Below are 20,251 nucleotides of genomic sequence, written 5' to 3' on the forward strand. Positions count from 1 at the left end.
CCTGGTCTCTTCTTGACATGTGGGGATTATGGGGATTACAATTCAGTATGAGATTTGGGTGGGGACACAAAGCCTAACCATATCACATGGTCTGAGGAGCCATCTTTCATGTATTAGACACTATGCTTCGGTTGAGTCTTTTGACTGCCTGTATCCTTGAAATAATTAGTAAACCTGATGAGTCTGATTTGACAGTCTGATCTTGTGTGTTAACTCAGTATCCACAGAAAAAAATCTGAAAAGATATATGCTAAATTTAATGGGGTTTGGGAAATGCGAAATTGGGTCAGAAAATGAGTAGGGGCAAACATTTAACATATTGCTCTTTGTACATATCTATATTAATTTGTGCAAAAAACATATATGACTCTCTACTTTTAAAAACTCCATAAATATTTAAGTTATACTGGGTATCTTCAAACTAATCTTAATATTAGTGCCAATGTATGGATTAAAAAGATTTGCTTAAAAATATTATGTGCTCAAGATAATTATAAATCAGAAACATTTTAGAAAGGACTTGAAGAGTATTAAAAATGTATCTCAGGCTGGGTGTCATGGCTCATGCCTATAATCCCAGCACTTTGGGAGGCAGAGGCGGGCAGATCACTTGAGCCCGGGAGTTTGAGACCAGCCTGGCCAACATGGCAAAACCCTGTCTCTACTAAAAGTACAAAAAATTAGCTGGGCGTGTTGGCACATGCCTGTAATCCCAGCTATCTGGGAGGCTGAAGTATGAGAATCTCTTGAACCCAGGAGGTGGAAGTTGCAGTGAGCCAAGATTGCGCCACTGCGTTCCAGCCTGGGCGACAAAGTGAGACTGCCTCAAAAAAAAAAAAAAAAAAAAAAAAAAAATCTATTATATATAATATCTAAATTATTTCTTAGTTGTTTTAAAATAAAGGATTTACTTACATTTGACTTTAAGGTCAGCAAGGTAAACAGGTTAATACAAAGGTTTTCAGAACTTCCTTTGATTCAGAATTAATGTACAAAAACTGACATGGTGATGTGATGGTGACTTTTCCATTAAAAATCTTGGTTTGGCGTAGTGCTTCGTACCTGTAGTACCAACACTTTGGGAGGCTGAGTTGGGAGGATTGCTTGAGGCCAGGAGTTTGAGACCAGCCTAGGCAACACATTGAGACCTCCAGCTCTACAAAAATAAATCTTTAATAAGAACAGGTAAATACTGTCTTTCGGTGATGACCAAATCAGTATACATGGAAAGTTTACTGAGTAGTTATTTAGAAGCTCAAGATATCTGAAAATAGAACAATAATTTCCTTCCTGGTTCAACCCTTAATACCAACCAGGCATTTCTAAAAGGCAATGTTGTAAGCTGAGGTAAGAAACTTGGGGTTACCTTTAACTCCTTTGCCAACTATGCTCTCATTTTTTATCTGTTAAATAGCAAAATAGTCTGAAGCTCAAAATCTCAGCCATTTTTCTCCTGAGTCATGTCTGTTCTAGCTTTATAATATTTTCAAAGCTGTTCTTTCATTTTTCAATTCCTATAACATTATTTAGTTCAAGTTCTCCATGCTTTTGGACTTTACTAAACTTTATCACTATTTATTTTGTCTTCAAGGTACTCTGGTGAGTACTGTGGGAAAGCACAGGAAAAAAGAGATGAACCTTATCGAATGCCTACTGTACGCCAAATAATAGATTATTATTTCAGTTTTTTACTTCTGCAAGAATTTCTCATAAAGCTCTGGATATTGGGATTTAAAGGAATTAAAATATGTTGCCACATGTGCTATTTGATAAAGGCAGATATTAAACCTTGGTTTATCTCATACCCTTTCCCTTACATACACATAGCTGTTCCACATATTGGGAGTAAGTGAACAAGACAATTGTTAATATTGAGGACTTCATAATTTTGTAAAAACTGATAGGCAAAGAACTATGATGCAAGACAAAAATGTGTAAAGTGCTGTAAGACATAAGAAGGTATAATGTGTTCTTGGTGAGGGGTTTGTGGAGAAGAATGGATTTTGAATGAACTCTTAAAGAGATGGGTAGAATTTAGAAAAAAAAAACAAACAAGAAAGGGGTATTCTGGAGGACAGAAGAGCATTAGAAAAGGCACTTCTGCTTTAGCTAAAACAAGACATGCATAAAGGTAGTGAAAGACAGTGCTAAAGGTGGAATGACGCTAAATCATAATATGCCTTATTTGGACATTTGGATTTAATTCTGCAGTCAATAGGGGAAGAAAAAGAGACTCAACATGGGGATATTGTTAGGAAGCTGTTGCAGGCAAGAGATTATTGGGCTGCACCAAAAGAGTAGCAGAGCTAACAGAAAGGAAGGGAAGAATATGAGAGATATTCTAAAGCTGGAATCAAAGGAATTTGTGATAGCTGGGAAGAGCAGAGAGAAGAGAGTGGGGGCAGAGACAATTCTAAGTAAGGCCTTGATCTTGGGTAAAGTTATCTTTGACAGAGAAAGCAAGGAAGAGGAAAATGAGTTGTTACTGTTGTTGTTATCCCCCAGAAGGAGGGAAGTAGGGAGTGGAACGAATAAGCATTAAGCATTCAAAAAGCAGAATTTGATTTTGGAACAAACCCAGATTCTATCAAATGTCTAGTATCTTTCACATCTCTTCTTTCCTGTTGCATTCTTCTATGTGTTTAATTCCTCTATGTGAAGTTGGGTTTAAACAACTTGCAGATGTTTTATGTACCCTGAAATTCCTTACGAATTAAAATGGTTGGGCCCCTGAACTAATTGTGTACGTATCAAACTTCACTACACGTGATGGGTAACAGGAACCACTAGAGGAAAGAAAGGTCGGTAGTGAGCTCTAGGCATTTGTAGAAATCTTTCCTCAGAAAATTTTGACATCACCTCTCTTTCACTTGCATAGTGATTACTATATATTTACTCATTACAGAGGTTGCAGCATTATATAGTTTGAAGAACACAGACGGTGATTGTTGTGGAGTAAAGTGAAATTATCTCTTCCTCTAACCTGGACATTGTTTTCATCCTTACCATTTTATTTTAGCAATAGTTATTTTTTAAATAGTCATCATATTACTGGTTTCTAATGACCTTTACAATTGTTAAAATCTTGGAGGTAGCATCTCTCTCCCCCGATATTGGCTATCTTCTCCCATGTGATAGGGATGCTGACTGAATTATTTTTCTAAATGCAGGAATTAATACTTCATCTTGTTATGGGTTTAGACCATTATTCCTTTTTTTTTTTTTCCAGACGGAGTCTCACTCTGTCTCCCAGGCTGGAGTGCAGTGGCGCAATCTTGGCTCACTGCAAGCTCTGCTTTGCAGGATCACGCCATTCTCCTGCCTCAGCCTCCTGAGTAGCTAGGACTACAGGTGCCCGCCACCACACCCGGCTAATTTTTTGTATTTTTAGTAGAGATGGGGTTTCACTGTGTTAGCCAGGATGGTCTCGATCTCCTGACCTCGTGATCCACCCGCCTTGGCATCTCAAAGTGCTGGGATTACAGGCGTGAGCCACCGCGCCCAACCTAGACCACTATTCCTAAATGAGGTTTCTTTCTTTTCCTTTGTTTATTTTCTTTCTCTCCCCACCCCTGCCCCGCTTCTCCTTCTTTCTTTAAAAAGTCAGAGTCCCCCAGGCTGGAGTGCAGAGGCATGAGCATAGCTCACTGCAGCCTTAACTCCGGGGCTCAAGTGATCCTCTCGCCTCAGCCACCAGAATAGCTAGGACTATAGGCATGTGCTAGCATGCCCAGCTAATTTTAAATAATATTCTGTAGAAACGGGAATCTCATTATGTTGCCCAGGCTGGTCTTGATCGCCTGGCCTCAAGTGATCCTCCTCCGTTGGTCCGTTGGTCTCCCCAAGTGCTGAGATTACAGTTGTGAGCCACTGCAGCCACCTGAGAATTTTTAAAAATTCAAATGATCTTAATCTTGGTATTTGCTATGGCTCCCACACATACTTTTTATATGCATTCAGTCTATGACTTCATTCACATTACTGGTGAAAACTTTAAGCAGGACAAGGGCAAGATAATACCTATGGCATGCTACAAAGAATCTGCTCTCTTCTTGCATCTAGGATGTATCTATTTATTAGCAATCTGTGGGTTTAACTAGAAAGATATTAAGAATTTGATATCATCTGAGTTTATTTCAAAATCAAATTCAGCATCTTTTTGAACACTATGCTTCTCCACTCTACTCCCTACTACTCTCCTTCTTATGGGTCTGATCTATTTGTACCACACTGAAGTCTTATTTTTCCATTTTGTTGATATTTGAAAGATATAGGAAATGCCCTTCTAAAATTGTAACCATCCTTTCTACAGCAATGGTTCTCAATCTCAATTATTTTGACCAAAACAATCTATAGGCAGATAGGAGTAAACTCTTGTAGTCAGGAGGTCTAGGGATTACAGCTTAAAGAGATCAACCACACACACAGCAGAAGTATTTCAAGTTTCATGGTTTACTTTAACAACTCATGAACTTCTTGAACTCTAGTCTTAAAACTTCCATTTGATATAAAAAGTCATTATTTAATCTCTGAATAAATTATGCCAATTAAACTTCAAGTATCTTCCTGGCACAATCTTGTATCTCAGAAACCTCAGGGAATCTCATTATGCTCTCTAAAGAAATACGGTCCTGCAACGTTCTTTTGATTTACCAGTAATCTTTCATAAAAGAAACGAGGCATGGCATGACTTGTTTTCAATAAATCCATATTGCCTTTTAATGTTTATTTCAAAGTATCACATTCACAAGCCACCTATTAATAATCTGTTCTGTAACACTTTTACAGCATTGCCCTTATGTTGTATCAGGTACTGTTCTAAGCACTTATACATAGTAACTTTTTTTTTTTTTTTTTTTTTAGACAAAGTTTCCCTCTTGTTGCCTAGGCTGGAGTGCAGTGGCACGATCTTGGCTCACTGCAACCTCCGCCTCCTGGGTTCAAGCGATTCTCCTGCCTCAGCCTCCCAAATAGCTGGGATTACAGGCATGTGCCAGCACGCCTGGATAATTTTTTTTTTTTTTGTATTTAAGTAGAGATGGGGCTTCTCCATGTTGGTCAGGCTGCTCTCGAACTCCCGACCTCAGGTGATCCACCCGCCTCAGTCTCCCAAAGTACTGGGATTACAGGCGTGAGCCACCATGCCTGGCCTCACGGCAACTAATTTTATCCTTGTAAGAACTCTATGGGCTCAGTACAATTACTTTGTATATTTTATTGAAGAGGAAACTGAGGCACAGAAAGGTTAAGAAACATATCCATGGTTGCAGTTAGTAAATGACAAGGCAGTCTGGTTCCATAATCTGTTACTGACTGTTGTGGCATGCTGCCTTTCAACTGATGTAAAACTTTTCAGTCTACATTCTGGAATCCATTTCTCCTCCTTAAAAAGCTGAAACATTTTCTGATCTCCAAGTCTTACATCTCTCTCCATTAAAAAAATGAAAACTGGCTGGGCACACTGGCTAATGCCTGCAGTCTCAGCACTTTAGAGGACAACGTTGGGGGGATCACTTGAGTCCAGGAGTTTGAGACCAGCCTGGGCAATCTACCAAGACCCTGTCTCCACAAAAGAAAACAAAACAAAAAAATAAAATAAAATCAAGCCACAGAGTATAGGATATTCTCAACTAACATATCAGACAAGGGACTTACATCTGGAAGATATAAAGACTTTTTATGACTCAATTATAAGACAAACTCAATTTAAAAAGGGCAAAAGGTCTGAACAGATACTTCAGAAAAGAATATATACTAATGACTAAGTAAATATGAATTAAACCACAATGAAGGGTCTGCTTTTAACTTGGACTAACATAACTTCTTCATGCAATAAACTGAAAAGAGCCATACTGTCTAGTTAAAAAAAAAAAAAAAAAAAAAAAAAAAAACCATAATGAGATAACACCACACTCTCACTAGAACAATTAAAATTAAAGGACTAAGAATACCAAGTGTTGCTAAAGATGTTAAATAACTAGAACTTCCATACATTGCTGGCTAAAATGTAAAATGGTACAACCGTTTTACAAAGGAGTTTGATAATTTTTTTTTTTTTTTTTTTGAGATGGAATAGCACTCTTGCTCATGCTAGAGTGCAGTGGCATGATCATAGCTCACTGCAGCCTTGGCCTCCTGTGCTCAAGTGATCCATCTCAACCTCCTGAGTAGCTGGACTATGGGTTCATGGCATCATGTCTGGATAATTTTTTTTTTTTTTTTTTTTTTTTTAGTAGAGATGAGGTTTTGCCACGTTGCCCAGGCTTGTCTTTAACTCCTGGGCTCAAGCGATCCGGCCATCTTGGCCTCCCAAAGTGCTGGGTTTACAGGTGTGAGCCACCGTAAAAAATTATCAGCCACCTGGCTTAATTTTTTATAAAGTTAAATACATAGCTACCATATGACCTAGCCATTCTGCTCCTGTGTATCTGACATGAAAACATATCCATGCAGATTTGTATATGAATGTTCACAGCAGCTTTATTTGTAACAGCCAAAACCTGAAACAACTCTAATGTCCATCCACAGCTGAACAGATAAGCAAAATACAATTATTCAGACATAAAAAGGAACAAAAGAGCAACAATACAACATGGATGAATCTCAAAACCATCATGCTGAGTGAAGACAGACATGAAAGAGTATCTACTATATGATTCTATTTATAAAATGTTCTAGAAATGCAAACTAATCTCTAGTAATAGCAGCAGATCAATGGCTGCCCAGGGATAGAAGTAGAGGGGGGAATGGATTGTAAAGGGGCATAAGTACTTTCCGAAGTTGATGGAAATGTTTGGCATTTTGCTTATGATAGTGGTTTCATGGGAGCATACACCTGTCACAAATTCATTGAATTGTACTTTTTTTTTTTTTGAGACAGTGTCTCACTCTGTCCCTCAGGCTGGAGTATAGTGGTGCAATCTTGGCTCACTGCAACCTCCGCCTCCTGGATTCAATTTTTGTGCCTAAGTCTCCCAAGTAGCTGGGATTACAGGCATGAACCACATACCTGACTAATTTTTGTATTTTTAGTAGAGACAGGGTTTCACCATGTTGGCCAGGCTGTCTCAAACTCCTGACTTCAGGTGACCCACCCACCTCGGCTTCCCAAAGTGCCAGGATTACAGGCGTGAGCCATCGTGCCCGGCCTGAATTGTACACTTTATATATGTGGAGTTTATTATAAGTAAAATATACCTCAATAAAATAACTAAAGGAGTTTACACTTTTTTTTTAATAAGAAATAATTATACATTAAAATGATTTTGAAATGTTGGCTCTGTTTCCAGAAAGATCATCCATCCGACAAAGGCTACGTCACCTCAGGCACTACTAAGAACTAATGCCTGTCATACTGTTACTTAGCTCCATTGCTCCTTTGAGTCAAATAGATATAGGAACACTGGAGTCAGTTCTGCCACTTAGGAAGTTATGTAACCCTGGTCAAGCTTCTCAACCTCTCTGCCTTAGGTTCCTCACCTCTAAAATAGGGATATAACATATACCTCAAAAAGCTGTCGTGGTCCTTATAGAAATTAATACATGCAAAGCACTTAGAAGAGTGCAGGGAACAAGGTAAGTGTGGTATGGATGAAGTATTTGTATTGTTGTTCAGGATTCTGTCTATTTAAGTGACATAGTGAGATGTTCTCCCAATAAATTAATCTAGTAACTATAGAAAGACAAATAAGGTTATCCATAAACAGCACAGAAGTATCTGAAAGAAGTACCTAATTCTTTGTATTTCAAGTTAATTTATGTTTTAGAGGGACTGTGTTTATGGAAGTTGAAGGATGGACATGATCCTTATTCTAATTGCTCTGATTTTGAATCAACTTTTTGTTTTTTTGACACATGGTCTCATTCTGTCACCCAGGTTGGAGTGCAGTGGTACAATCTCGACTCACAGCAGCCTCAACCTCCCAGGCTCAATTGATCCTCCTGCCTCAGCCTCCCCAGTAGCTGGGACTACAGGCATCTGCCACCACGCCCAACTTATTTTTTGTATTTTTTTGGCAGACATGAGGTCTTGCTTTATTGCCCAGGTTGGTCTCGAACCTCTGGGCTGAAGGAATCCACCTGCCTCAGCCTCCCAAAGCAGTGGGACTATGGGTGTGAGCCACCAAGCCCTGCCAGGTCTTTATCTCAGTAAAAATATGTAAAAGCACTGTGAAAGTTAAAGTAACAAAAACTGCACATCAACTACTGTATTAAATATGAAACACATAATATGAATTACTCATAATTCAAAACTGTCTAAGAAGAGCTTCATATCTTAAATACAAGGAATTGTTCTACTTTTCTTAATTTGATTTACAATCTGTTTCATTCTACCTACCTTTTAGAAATAGCAAAACCTGAATTTAACTTTTTAAACATCTTTCTCACAAAACGCAACTTGATGTTGAATTATTTATTTATTTAAAGAGACAAGGCCTTGCTATTTTGCCTAGGCTGGTCTCAAACTCCTGGGCTCAAGCGATCCTTCTGCCTCGGCCTCCCAAGTGCTGGGATTACAGGCATGAGCCACTGTGCCCTGCCTAATTTAACTCTTGCACCATATGAAATGTTTTTCAGACATCTCATGTTTGACGAATAAATCAATTGAATTTGAACAAAAAATGTAATAAAAATTTCCATGCCTCACAGCATGACCTGCTGTGATATGGCATTTAATCATAACAGCTTAATAGGTTTGTGTTTTTTTGAGACAGGGTCTCACTGTCTCCCAGGCTAGAGTGTGGTGGCGTGATCTCGGCTCACTGCAGCCTCTGCCTCCCAGGCTCAAGTGATCGTCCCACTTCAGCCTCCCGAGTAGCTGGGACAACAGGCACACACCACCACGCCTGGCTAATTGTATTTTTAGTAGAGCCGGGGTTTCACCATGTTGCCTAGGTTGGTATCAAACTCATAAGTTCAAGTGATCTGCTGCCTTGGCCTCCCAAAGTGCTGGGATTACAGGTGTGAGCCACCATGTCTGGCCAGCATAATAGATTTTTAAATGGTTATTAAATATCTTTAATCTTTGAGGAAAAAATTTTATGAGCAAAATTAGGATGTTAATTTGGTTATATTTTAGGTATCAGTAGCTTACTTCTTCTTCCCCTCTAATAAATACACCATGGCTCTATACTTTTCAATCCAACTCACTAACATATATTAGGAGACATTTTATATCTTTCCATTATTTGCACCTTCTTTCTGTCAGCAATGTTATTTTCAGTGTTTTTTATTTTTATTTTTTTTTGAGATGGAGTTTCATTCTTGTTACCCAGGCTGGGGTGCAGTGGCGGGATCTCAGCTCACTGCAACCTCTACCTCCTGGGTTCAAGTAATTCTCTTGCCTCAGCCTCCCGAGTAGCTGGGATTACAGGCGTGCACTACCATGGCTGGCTAATTTTGTATTTTTAGTAGAGACAGGGTTTCACCATGATGGTCAGGCTAGTCTTGAACTCTTGACCTCAAGTGGTCTACCTGCCTTGGCCTCCCAAAGTGCTGGGATTACAGGTGTATTGGGCCCGGCCTCAATGTATTTTATTAAAGTTATCTAAAAGTATCTTATGTTTTATGACAAGGTCTATGAATGCAGTTTTGTTTTTTGATATAACAGTAAATAGTATTTTTAAAAAATCTGTTTCTAATAGCTTTTTGCTAGCATTTAGAAATACTATTGATTATATATACGGAACTTGTATTTTACTCCCCTGCTGAACTCACTATTCTCATTGCCTTTTCCTAGATTCTATGGGGCTTTCTACATAGATGATCATATAATCTGCAAATAAAGACAGTATTATTTATTGCCTATCTGTAAACCTTTTATTTTTCTTGCCTGAATGTACTGGCTAGGCGCTCTAGTACAATACTGAATAGAAGTGGTGAGAATGGACATCCTTGTTTTATGCCTGCTCTTAGGGAGTTCTGTAATCCAATACTATTCTAATCTTAGTAAAGACTAGGCAGAGCACAGCACTAAATTTTGGGATATTAGGCAACTGATTCTGTTATCTTTGCCAAAACATGTTGTTTGATTCTTTTTTTTTCCCCGGAGGTCAAATCCTATTTAAAGTGATTTCAGAGAACTTAATTGGGGTAACAATGCAGCCCAATACCTGTCAACATTATGAATACTCTTTGCTGTAACGCTAGTTGTTAATCTTGCTTTTTCAGGAAATGAGACTAGTCTGATGTACAGTTTGCCATGTTTTAGCTACTTTACATTAATACAACAATTACAAAAATAACTAAGGGTTTATTATGGCATATTCCCAATGACAAAATACAAATGAAGTAACAAAATCATTAATTGGGAGTACATATTTAGTATCAAATTAATGTTTTTATTTAAAGTAAGTCTTTGAATGCCAATAATCATAAGTACTCTATAGCTAGCTAGCTCAGGGATCACGCTTGTGAAATTAGTTTTATTTGGATCCAACGTAGATATCCTACATCAAAGGCCATCAAATGTGTGCCATTCCTTCTAATGGGTTAGTGTGAATAGTTTTGTAAGAGGGAAGCGTATCAATGCTCATGTCCTTGGGAAGCTGAAGTAGGTGGATCATTTGAGTCCAGAGTTCCAGACCAGCCTAGGCAACATGGTGAAACCCCATCTCTACTAAAAATACAAAAAAACTAGCTGGGCATGCTGGCGCACGCCCGTAGTCCCACCTACTTAGGAGGCTGAGGTGGGAGAATCACTTGAGCCTGGGGAAGTTGAGGCTGCAGTGAGATGAAATTGTGCCTCTGCACTCCAGCCTGGGCAACTGGAGCAAGATCCTGTCTCAAAAGAAAAACAAAAACAAAAAATGAGATCAACGCTTATGTCCTAACATATATGTGGTGAATACAGTTAGGGGCAGTTCTTAGTCATTTTAACATGCTTAGTCAATATTTTCACTTATTGACACCTAATAAAGGCAGCAAGTCTGAAACTAACAAATAATCATTAATGTTTCTCCAGGCACACTCTCTCATCATTCTTCCCAGCTGCCAACTTCAGATTTACATTAACATAATATGCTCCGGTGTGCCTGTAACAAACATGTCATGTGCAGAGCACATATTTATGCAAAAAAATGTACTACTCCTGGTATCTTAGGAGTCTGACTAATCCATATTTAAAACTGCATTTTCTCCAATTGCTCTTTATTTTTCTCCCTAATTTCATTAATAAATGTTACTATTGAACCCTTTAAAAGGGCTGGCCTAATTCATCTGTATACCCTTAGTACCAAGTATAATATCTGGCTCATAACAGGAGCTTAAAAATGTTTTCTGAATAAACTTAAGGGTTATTAGCTAGATTTTCTTTATGTCGTTGAGTCTCTGCTTAATATCATGGAAACAAAGGAAAATATTTTTAGGCAATTGCTATGTAAATGAGTTAATTACTCAATAAGTAGCCAGAAATGTCCTTCACTCCAAAACCAAGTCAGTTTTGTTTTTTTTTTTTTCTTAAAAACAGGTAGAGCTGGGCACAGTGGCTCAAACCTATAATCCCAGCACTTTGGGAGGCTGAAGTAGGCGGACCACTTGAGGTCAAGAGTCCAAGACCAGCCCAGCCGACATGGTGAAACCCCGTCTCTACTAGCAAACACAAAAATTAGCTGGGCATGGTGGTGCATGCCTGTAATCCCAGCTACTTGGGAGGCTGAGGCAAAAGAATCACTTGAACCAGGGAGGGAGAGGTTGCAGTGAGCTGAGATTGTACCACTGCACTCTAGCCTGGATGACAGACTATATCTCAAAAAAAAAAAAAAATAATAATAATAATAATAATAAAAACAGGTAGATAACCAAGAATTTTTGTTTGTTGCAGTTTTTACTATGATTACTCAGGAATATTATTATTTAGTGACTTTTTTTAACTGTCAAAAATATTTGAGAAACTTCACCAAATAAATTACAAAGTGTCCTGGAAAATCTTGACACCACAATAATACACTGTCTGTGTATTTCTTTTAGCTATGGAAACATGGTGCTTCTTTGGGTTTTTGTGACTAAATTTTCCATTTCCTATTTGTAACCTTATGCCTTCTATATCTTCCTTACTTGGTTGTTGTTTTTTGTTTTTTGTTTTTTTTTTTGAGACAGGGTCTTGCTCTGTCACCCGGGCTTAAGTATAATGGTGTGATCACAGCTCACTGCAGCCTCAACCTCCTGGGCTCAAGCAGTCCTCCTACCTCAGCCTCCCAAGTAGCTGGGACTACAAGCATGCGCTGCCATGCCTGGCTAATTTTTACTTTTTTTTTTTTTTTTTGTAGACAGGGTCTCACTCTTTTGCCCAAGTTGGTTTCAAACTCCTGGGCTCGAGCAATCCTCTGGCCTTGACCTCTCAGTGTTGGGATCACAGTCGTAAACCACCATGCCCAACCTTTGCCAATTTTTAATCCTTACTGATATTCGCTCTTTATCAAGACCAATACAGAGGAGTTCCTTATAAGGGTGCCATAGGTATAGGTGAAAATGGATTAGCAGATGCTCTTCAAATCAGTTTTAGTGGTCCTATCAGAATTTTGAAAGTGAGAGTAGAATTTTAATAACTGGAAACATGACAATTCTTTGATACCTTTGGAGGAATCTGCTAACAAAGTCTTAAAAAAATTATAGCTAAGTGCAAACAACCTTTTTTTCCATCTTGGCAATTATTTAAAACTCAAATACCTAAAATAAAAAATATATTGACTCCTAGCCATGTTTTAGATAGTGTGACATATGAAATATTTGCCAATTGTTAAGTGGCAGTAACTGAAATTTTAATGAAGGATATTTACCGGAAGTAAAGTGACAATAGGTAATTTTTTAGGTAACAATTATATTCTGTTTTTTCAAATTCTAGTGAATAGTCTCAACCTTAACAGAGATTACTCTGAATGTCATCTGAGATTACTTTTTGAATATCAGCCCTTATGGGTCAAAGTTTCATATGCTTTATGAATTACAATTTTAGTACCAGCCATGTCAAGCCATGGAAAGAATACCAACACAGATGTGTTTATTCAATTCACAATTTTAAAGCTGTAAAAGACCTGAGTTTGGCTGGTGCAGGGTTCTTCAACCTTGACACTACTGGTATTATGAGTAGGATAATCCATTGTTGTGTGTGTGGGAACTGTCTTGTGCATTTTAGGATATTTGTGACATCTCTGGCCTATGCCAAGGAGATGCTGGTAGCACCTGTACTCTTGCTTACCATGTTCCTTGTGGGTTTAGAAGATAATCCCAAATGTTGAAATCCCAAAATACCAAAATCCCAGTCACAAGATAGTTGCATCATGTTAGCCCAGCTTTCATGGACTATTTCTGTACAACTGCCCATAATCTATTCCTGTAATACATTTTCTCATTTGCCATTTTTTTTCCAGTATCTTAAATTGTCAGACTTAAAAAAATAATAATTCAGCATGCTGTGTATTTCATCTTTGCATCATGTCCAATACTGGAAGTGTAAACTGCAGAGACTTTTAGAGAGTTCTAATTTGTCTTATGCATTTTTTGCAAATGTGACTTCATGAAAGTACATTATCAAAACACTGACTTTGTGTGTAAGCACTGTGCATGTACCTAAAAACGTTGAAACTTCCTCAACAAATGAAGAGATGAGAGATGTCTGTTGCGTATCTGCATTTGTGAAAGATAAAAATTTCTTCATGTTTCAGCTCTTTGGGCAACTGCGTAAGTGAACAGTGACCCACTACAGGTTTTGACCTATCTCATCAAAAGACTTGTCACAGTATTTCAGATGACCAGTTATTAAGCTAGGTGCACACGACTACCAACCATTGTGACATGCTTTTATACATTTCCCTTTTTGATCTACTTCTTTATGAATACAGCTCATCTGCTCCTAACTGTTATATGCATGTGACTGTTAGTATACTTGTTTGCAAAATGTTACCATTGCGTTTTATTGTGTCAAATGACCTATGAAGTGTTCTGTCATGTTTTTGTTTCTTAAATAAATCCCCCTTTAAAAATGTAAACAAACATATTTTAAAGAACTAAAAAAAGTACTTTTCCCAGATGTATTATTTTCAATATTTTGGCCTTTTGTGATTGTGATTTTGGGGACTTAAACTTTAGGGATTTTCATCTTTCGGGATTTCAACATTCAGGATTGTGTCTTTTGGAATTATGATTGGCTCTTCTCCCTCTCTGCTCAGTGATGACAACCTAAAATGTCTCCACATTATCAGAGGTCTTCTGGCGGGGGGTACGATGATCCCTAGATGAGAGTCACTGGGCTAGTCCAATTCCCCCACCCACAGATGACAAAACTCAAATCCAGGAAGTAGGACTTACTCAGGGTCATTTAGCTGTAGGAGAAACTAGCACTAGAACCTGTAACTAGTCAGACTCCTATTCCAGTATTCTCATTTTACCACCTTGAGGTGGAACAGAAAGGCTACTGCTAGTATTGTGTGAACTGACATCTTTTAAAGTCTTTTGCACATATTTGAAGTCATTGCAAAATCAAAAACAAAAACACATGCTGAGTCTGGCAAAAAGCTTTTTCCATGAGAAGCTGTTTCCAAATCTTCCTGTGGTCTGGCCATGTGAGCCAAATTGAATTGTAGTCTTTAAACTGCTCAGGCTTATTTATTAGTGAGAGGCAGGAAATTTGTTATAAAAGCAAAATAATCCAGGCTGACTGAAGACACTAAATCTAGTCTTCCAAAACTGCCTTCACTAAGAGAACTTAATAGTTTCAACATTTGGTTGCAATGACTAATCCCTATTTTTAGTGAACAGAAAAAGTGCTTACAAAAATGTTTTAAGAAATTTGCAGTATTTTACTCCTCTGCTAGTTCTCCAAAGTCAATTGACACAAAGTCAATTGTGTAAAATATTATGGGATAACACGCAAAATGTATCATGAAAAAGGATAAACAAGAAATCAGTATTTTTATGGAGTTATATTTACAGGTGTCTCTCCTGGAAAAAGGAATCTAAATTATTCTACAATATTCTGGCTCCCATCATCTTTCACTGTGAAGACAAACAGCAACATAAGGCAACACAGCAAATACTAAAAAAATTGATACTGAACATGGCTAATACTAAAAAAATTGATACTGAACATGGCTAAATGTTTCACTTATGTCTTCTGCAGTGGGATCAAGCACTATCAACTAAAATAATTCCCAAAACTGCTTTAAGCCTTATCTCATGGTTTGCAACCAGCACGCTGTTTGTAGACATATAGAACTATTATGGTAAGAACTCAAACGTCTCTCAGATTAAGATGGATAAGAAATAGCCTTTTGTGTTAGGAGCAATGTGTTGGAGAACTGCAAAAACTCTCCCCATCCGCCGGGCGCGGTGGCTCACGCCTGTAATCCCAGCACTTTGGGAGGCCGAGGCGGGCGGATCACAAGGTCAGGAGATCGAGACCACGGTGAAACCCCGTCTCTACTAAAAATTACAAAAAATTAGCCGGGCGCGGTTGTGGGCGCCTGTAGTCCCAGCTACTCGGGAGGCTGAGGCAGGAGAATGGCGTGAACCCGGGAGGCGGAGCTTGCAGTGAGCCGAGATCGCGCCACTGCACTCCAGCCTGGGCTGGGCGACAGAGCGAGACTCCGTCTCAAAAAAACAAAAAACAAACAAACAAAAAAAAAACAAAAACCAAAAAACTCTCCCCATCCTTGGAGAGTTGACCAAAATTTAACATGGCCTCGAGAAGCCTAAGGCCACATCCATGAGGGCAATCCAGCCCTCTTTTGAGTTCCTGTTGGAAAAGCCAGGCTGCCAAAAAAATTTTACTGTTTGTTCTAACCAACACCTAATAACAGCTCCCTGACTTCCCTTTTAAAAAGCATTTACTAAAAAGGGCTCACAACTACGAATCCTCCTCCGTTCCTTTGAGATGTGTTTGTACCTCTTACAATTCAGGAGTGTCTTCCTTAAGGACCTGGAAGCCAATGCTCTGAAATGTAACCAGGAAGGACTGGGCCTGACTCCCGGTCTCTGTGGGAGGATCCTATTTTATCTTAGATAATTCCAAGATAGGAGACAGAGCTGGCCTACTTGCGTTTATGCAGTGACCAGCCCTTTGTAATTTTTCACCTCCCTGACTCTACTTGAGCCCTCTCTTCCCACTCCCTACTTCTCCCTTTAAAACTCGCAGTCATCTCGGTGAAAATAGGAATGGAGCTCAGCCTTTCCCCCGTCAGTAGTTGCGGAATAAAATCCTTTTTCGGCGCTTTAATGTCCAGCTTCCTGTATCTCTGACATTGGTAGGTACATATTAAAACTCAGCTGGGCGCGAGGTCCCAGCTACTCCGGAGGCTGAGGCAGAAGGATCCCTTGAGCCCAGGAGCTGGAGGCTGCAGCGAGCTATGATGGCGCCACTGCACTCCAGCCTGGGCACAGCGAGACCTCAGTCTCTAAATTAGAGGATTAAAAGCACACACACATAAAACCCCAGATCACTATCAAGACGGGCCTATAAATCTTAGAAGCTTGTCTTACAGGGCCATATGCTCAAAAGCTTAGGAAAACTCTCCAGTGATCCCCCGCTAAACCTCATCCCCTCTTCTCTTCCCCCAAGGGCCCCGCTACTTCCTGCTTTCCCCGATTCCTAAATCCACCTCTCCCTAAGTGTCCTACGTCGAAGTCTCTACTTTCCAGGATGCTGAACTTCACCAAACGGAAGCTTACCCTCTTCCACGTTTGGGCTTTTTTCTACTTATCCCTGTCCCCTCAATTTTCGAGTTTCCTCATCAACCCCACTTCCCTTTCCCTGACGCTCCGGGTCTAGATTTCCTCCTGGCCGCCCCTAGTTTCCCACTCCGACCTCGGCTTCCTCCGCAAGCCGAGCGCCCCTTCCCTCCGCACTTCACTCGGAAGCCCTGGCGCCCCTTTCCGGGAGCGGCGGCCGGTGAGGGGTGCGCGGGACTCGGGCCGCGCCCTAGTCGGCCATTTCGCACACTCGGGGCGCGCCCGGCGGGCTGGGCGCGCGAGGCCTGTCCTGGAGCGCAGGAGTTGAGGGGCTGAAGACCGGGCCGCCCCCGCCGCCGGGGCGGGAACTCACCTTCTCTGAGGCAGGGGCGGGCGTCTACAACTACTGTCCCCCGCCCCGCCAACGCCGCCAGCCAGGGGATAAGCCGCGGTGGAGGTGGCGGAGAGGCAGGAACAACCGCTGCCGCCGCCGCCGCCTCCGCCGCCGAGCAGGCGGGATGGGAGGAGGAGGCGGAGACCCGGCTTCCTGAGGGGAAGTCGCCGCCACTACCGGCTTATGACTGGACAGCGCAGACGCCATGGCGGCGAGGCGCGCTAGTGCGCTTGCGCTGCGAGCCCAGCGCCCAGGAAGCCCCTTGAGCCCCGCCTTGCTGCTTGCTTCGCCCACTGGGCCTGGCAGTTCCCGGCGCGGTTGTAACGTCTTGCTGGAGCGACTGGTTTTGATCCAGTCCCTCTGCCCTCCTTTCGGGGGCAAAGAAAAGTTCGTGGGGCCGCTCGCCTTGGGAGAAGGAGTATAAAGCCAACTGAGTGAAAAAAAAAAAAAGTCTGGAAATTTACAGTTCCACCCCCAAATATCTTAAAAATACATGATCTGTTGCCTTATCAACCCCCAAATATAGGTTCGTGTACCAAATGGGCAGTAAGCCAAAACTGACACATTCAGTGCTTAGGAGCGGGGGAAGGTTTATTCCATTTGTCCAAAGTGAGAGAGCGGGAGAAGTCTCTCAGATACTGACATGCATTTGAACGTAACTGGGGGGCTTTTATGAGTAAGGTAAGAATAAAGAGGGTGGGATCCCCCGTGATCAAAGTGTTTCCTCCCTGGGACTCTAGGTCTCATCTGCCCCATCAGATGATGCCCCATCTGGACCATCAAGGAGGTCTGCGTGACCTAAGAGTCATCGTTGTTTTGTTTGTGATAGGGTCTTGTGCTATGGCCCAGGCTGGAGTGCAGTGGTACGATCACCACTCACTGCAGCCTCGACCTCCTGGGCTCAAGTGATCCTCTCACCTCAGCCTCCCAAGTAGCTGGGACTGCAGGCAGGCACATACGCCTGGGTGATTTCCGTTCATTTTTTATAGAGATTGGGCAGGGGGTGGGAATGTCTCACTATATTGCCCAGGCTGGTCTCGAACTTCTGGGCTCAAGTGATCCACTCACCTCAGCCTCCCAAAGGGCTGGGATTACCAGTGTGAGCCACCGTGCTAGGTCCATTGTTCTTTAAAAGAAAAACAAATTCATCAGTCTTGCCTGCAGCTCTGGGGTTAGGATATGAAGTTAATCAATTCCTAGTGACTACCCTCTACTGAAATGACTACGTGCAAGCAAGCCTGCATGGAGGAAGAAAAGGACAAAGAAAAGGAAAATAAGTAAAACAAAACATTTTATGATCTATACAATAAAGCCTCAGTTATAATCTCTCTTTCCTTTATTATGTCCTAATTACACAGAGTAGATTAAGCACAATCGTTTGTCATGGTACGTTGTCATCACTGGTCCATAAACGACCTTTTTCTCCCTCTTGCTCTTTCAGTATATACATCTATAATATATATTATACACACAAATATATATGTATGTATATATCTCATCATCTCATCCCGTTTCCCAGAGAAATCACTAACCTAGTTTGTATTCATCATTTCCTTTCTCTATGTATTATCATACATAGGCATGGCTGAAACACATTTAGATTGTTTTTAAACTTTATAAGATTTACACCTTTATGAGTATGCTGGGGCGTGTTGTTCATTTCACTTAATATTTTGAATTTCGTCTAAGCTGTTGAAGACAGCTGTAATTTGTTCATTTCACTGCCGGACAGGACTCCACTGATTTTCCTGTTGATGGGCACATCTCCTGGTATACTGTGGAAGAGTTTTTTTGGGGTATTCTCTACTTTCCTGTCACATTGCCATTGCCTTATTTCAGATTCTCATCATCTCTTGCTAGAAACATGCTAACATCTCCCTCTGACTTCACCTACTCCAGGCTACTCCCCATATTGCTGCCAAAGGGTTCTATCTAAAAGTCATTACTGGCTCCCCAGTGTCTGTTGGAAAAGGTCAAACTGAGTACTATGAGGCTTCTGTGCACCACCTCCCTGATCTCATTATCTTTCCACTGCCCTTACATCCCCACCCTGCTATTACCTGTGATTCAGCAACATTAAACCTATACTGATTCCTATAAATACCACACTGTTGCAAAACTCAACTCGCAGTACTGTATACACTTCTCCCTCTTTCTGGAATGCCCTCCGCTCCACTTCCTCATGAATTCCTCTTTCCCTCAGAAATAAATACTATTCTAAATTCAGCATTTTTCATTTCCATGTATTTCTTTATAATTTTACTACATATGTATGTACCCCTAAGTAACATGAAATATTGCATTGCATGGTTTAAAACTTTACGTGTTACTATACATACTGTTTATTCCTCTGCGATGTTTTTTTATGTGCTCTCTTTTATATTAACTCATGCTGATATGTGAGGTTCTCATTCTCTTTCACAGTTCAATAATATTCCATTTTATGAATGTACCACTACTTACCCTTTCTCCTAGACGTTTTTGATAGACACTGGGTTTGTTTCCTATTTTTGCTCCTCCAGTTGTTGCTGCTTTAACGTTCTTGTGCAGTCTCCTTATGCACCTGGAGCAGAGTTTCTCCAGGTTTTATACTTCGGAGATGTTTTTCACAAGGAGGCCTCAGATATACTTCTTACTTCTGTGAACCTCCATTTTTTTCATCTTCAAAATGGCCACAATATCCACCTCAAAGGGTGCCATGAAACTTGTGGTAACATAAGCAAAGAACAATGTCACACATTGGAAGAGATGTTGCTGTTAGAATAGCTTTCAAATGTATATGAAACACTGGGACATAAAACACAGTAGTCTGGTGCCGGAATGGTAAAGAGAAGTATACTACTTATGTATCTGTAGCTCCTGCAATAGTCGCCCAATTATAGTTGTTGCACATATCATGCTGTTTCTTGGCCTTCATGTCTCTGCACATGCTGCCATGTCCTTGGGTCTGAAGTGATCTCCTTTGGTTCTGAGGTTCCGGTCACCCTCCCTACTTCTCTTGTCTGTCTCTTCTCCAGAGCTTTCCCTGGTTCCCTTCCCCTTAGCCTCCTATCTCTCACCAGCTTTACATGCTCTTCCATAATCTCCTTTAAAGGTCAATGTCTCGAAGACAGGGCTTACATTTTACACATTTTATTTTATTTTATTTTATTTTATTTTATTTTATGAGACAGAGTGTCGCTCTGTTGCCAGGCT

At 40.4% G+C, this 20,251-nt stretch overlaps 1 protein-coding gene across 1 annotated transcript in view; it reads right to left on the bottom strand.

The window, feature by feature from the left end:
- LOC105496020 (lysine rich coiled-coil 1) overlaps nucleotides 1–17,217 on the bottom strand; it is a 29,713-nt gene extending 12,496 nt beyond the window's left edge. Inside the window, exon 1 of the mRNA XM_011766047.2 lies at nucleotides 17,036–17,217. The gene's annotated coding sequence lies outside the window, so the exon portion shown is untranslated. The remainder of the gene's footprint in view (nucleotides 1–17,035) is intronic.
- Nucleotides 17,218–20,251: the final 3,034 nt, after the last annotated feature.

Source organism: Macaca nemestrina, chromosome 13 (genome assembly GCF_043159975.1).
Source record: "Macaca nemestrina isolate mMacNem1 chromosome 13, mMacNem.hap1, whole genome shotgun sequence".
Taxonomy (NCBI): domain Eukaryota; kingdom Metazoa; phylum Chordata; class Mammalia; order Primates; family Cercopithecidae; genus Macaca; species Macaca nemestrina.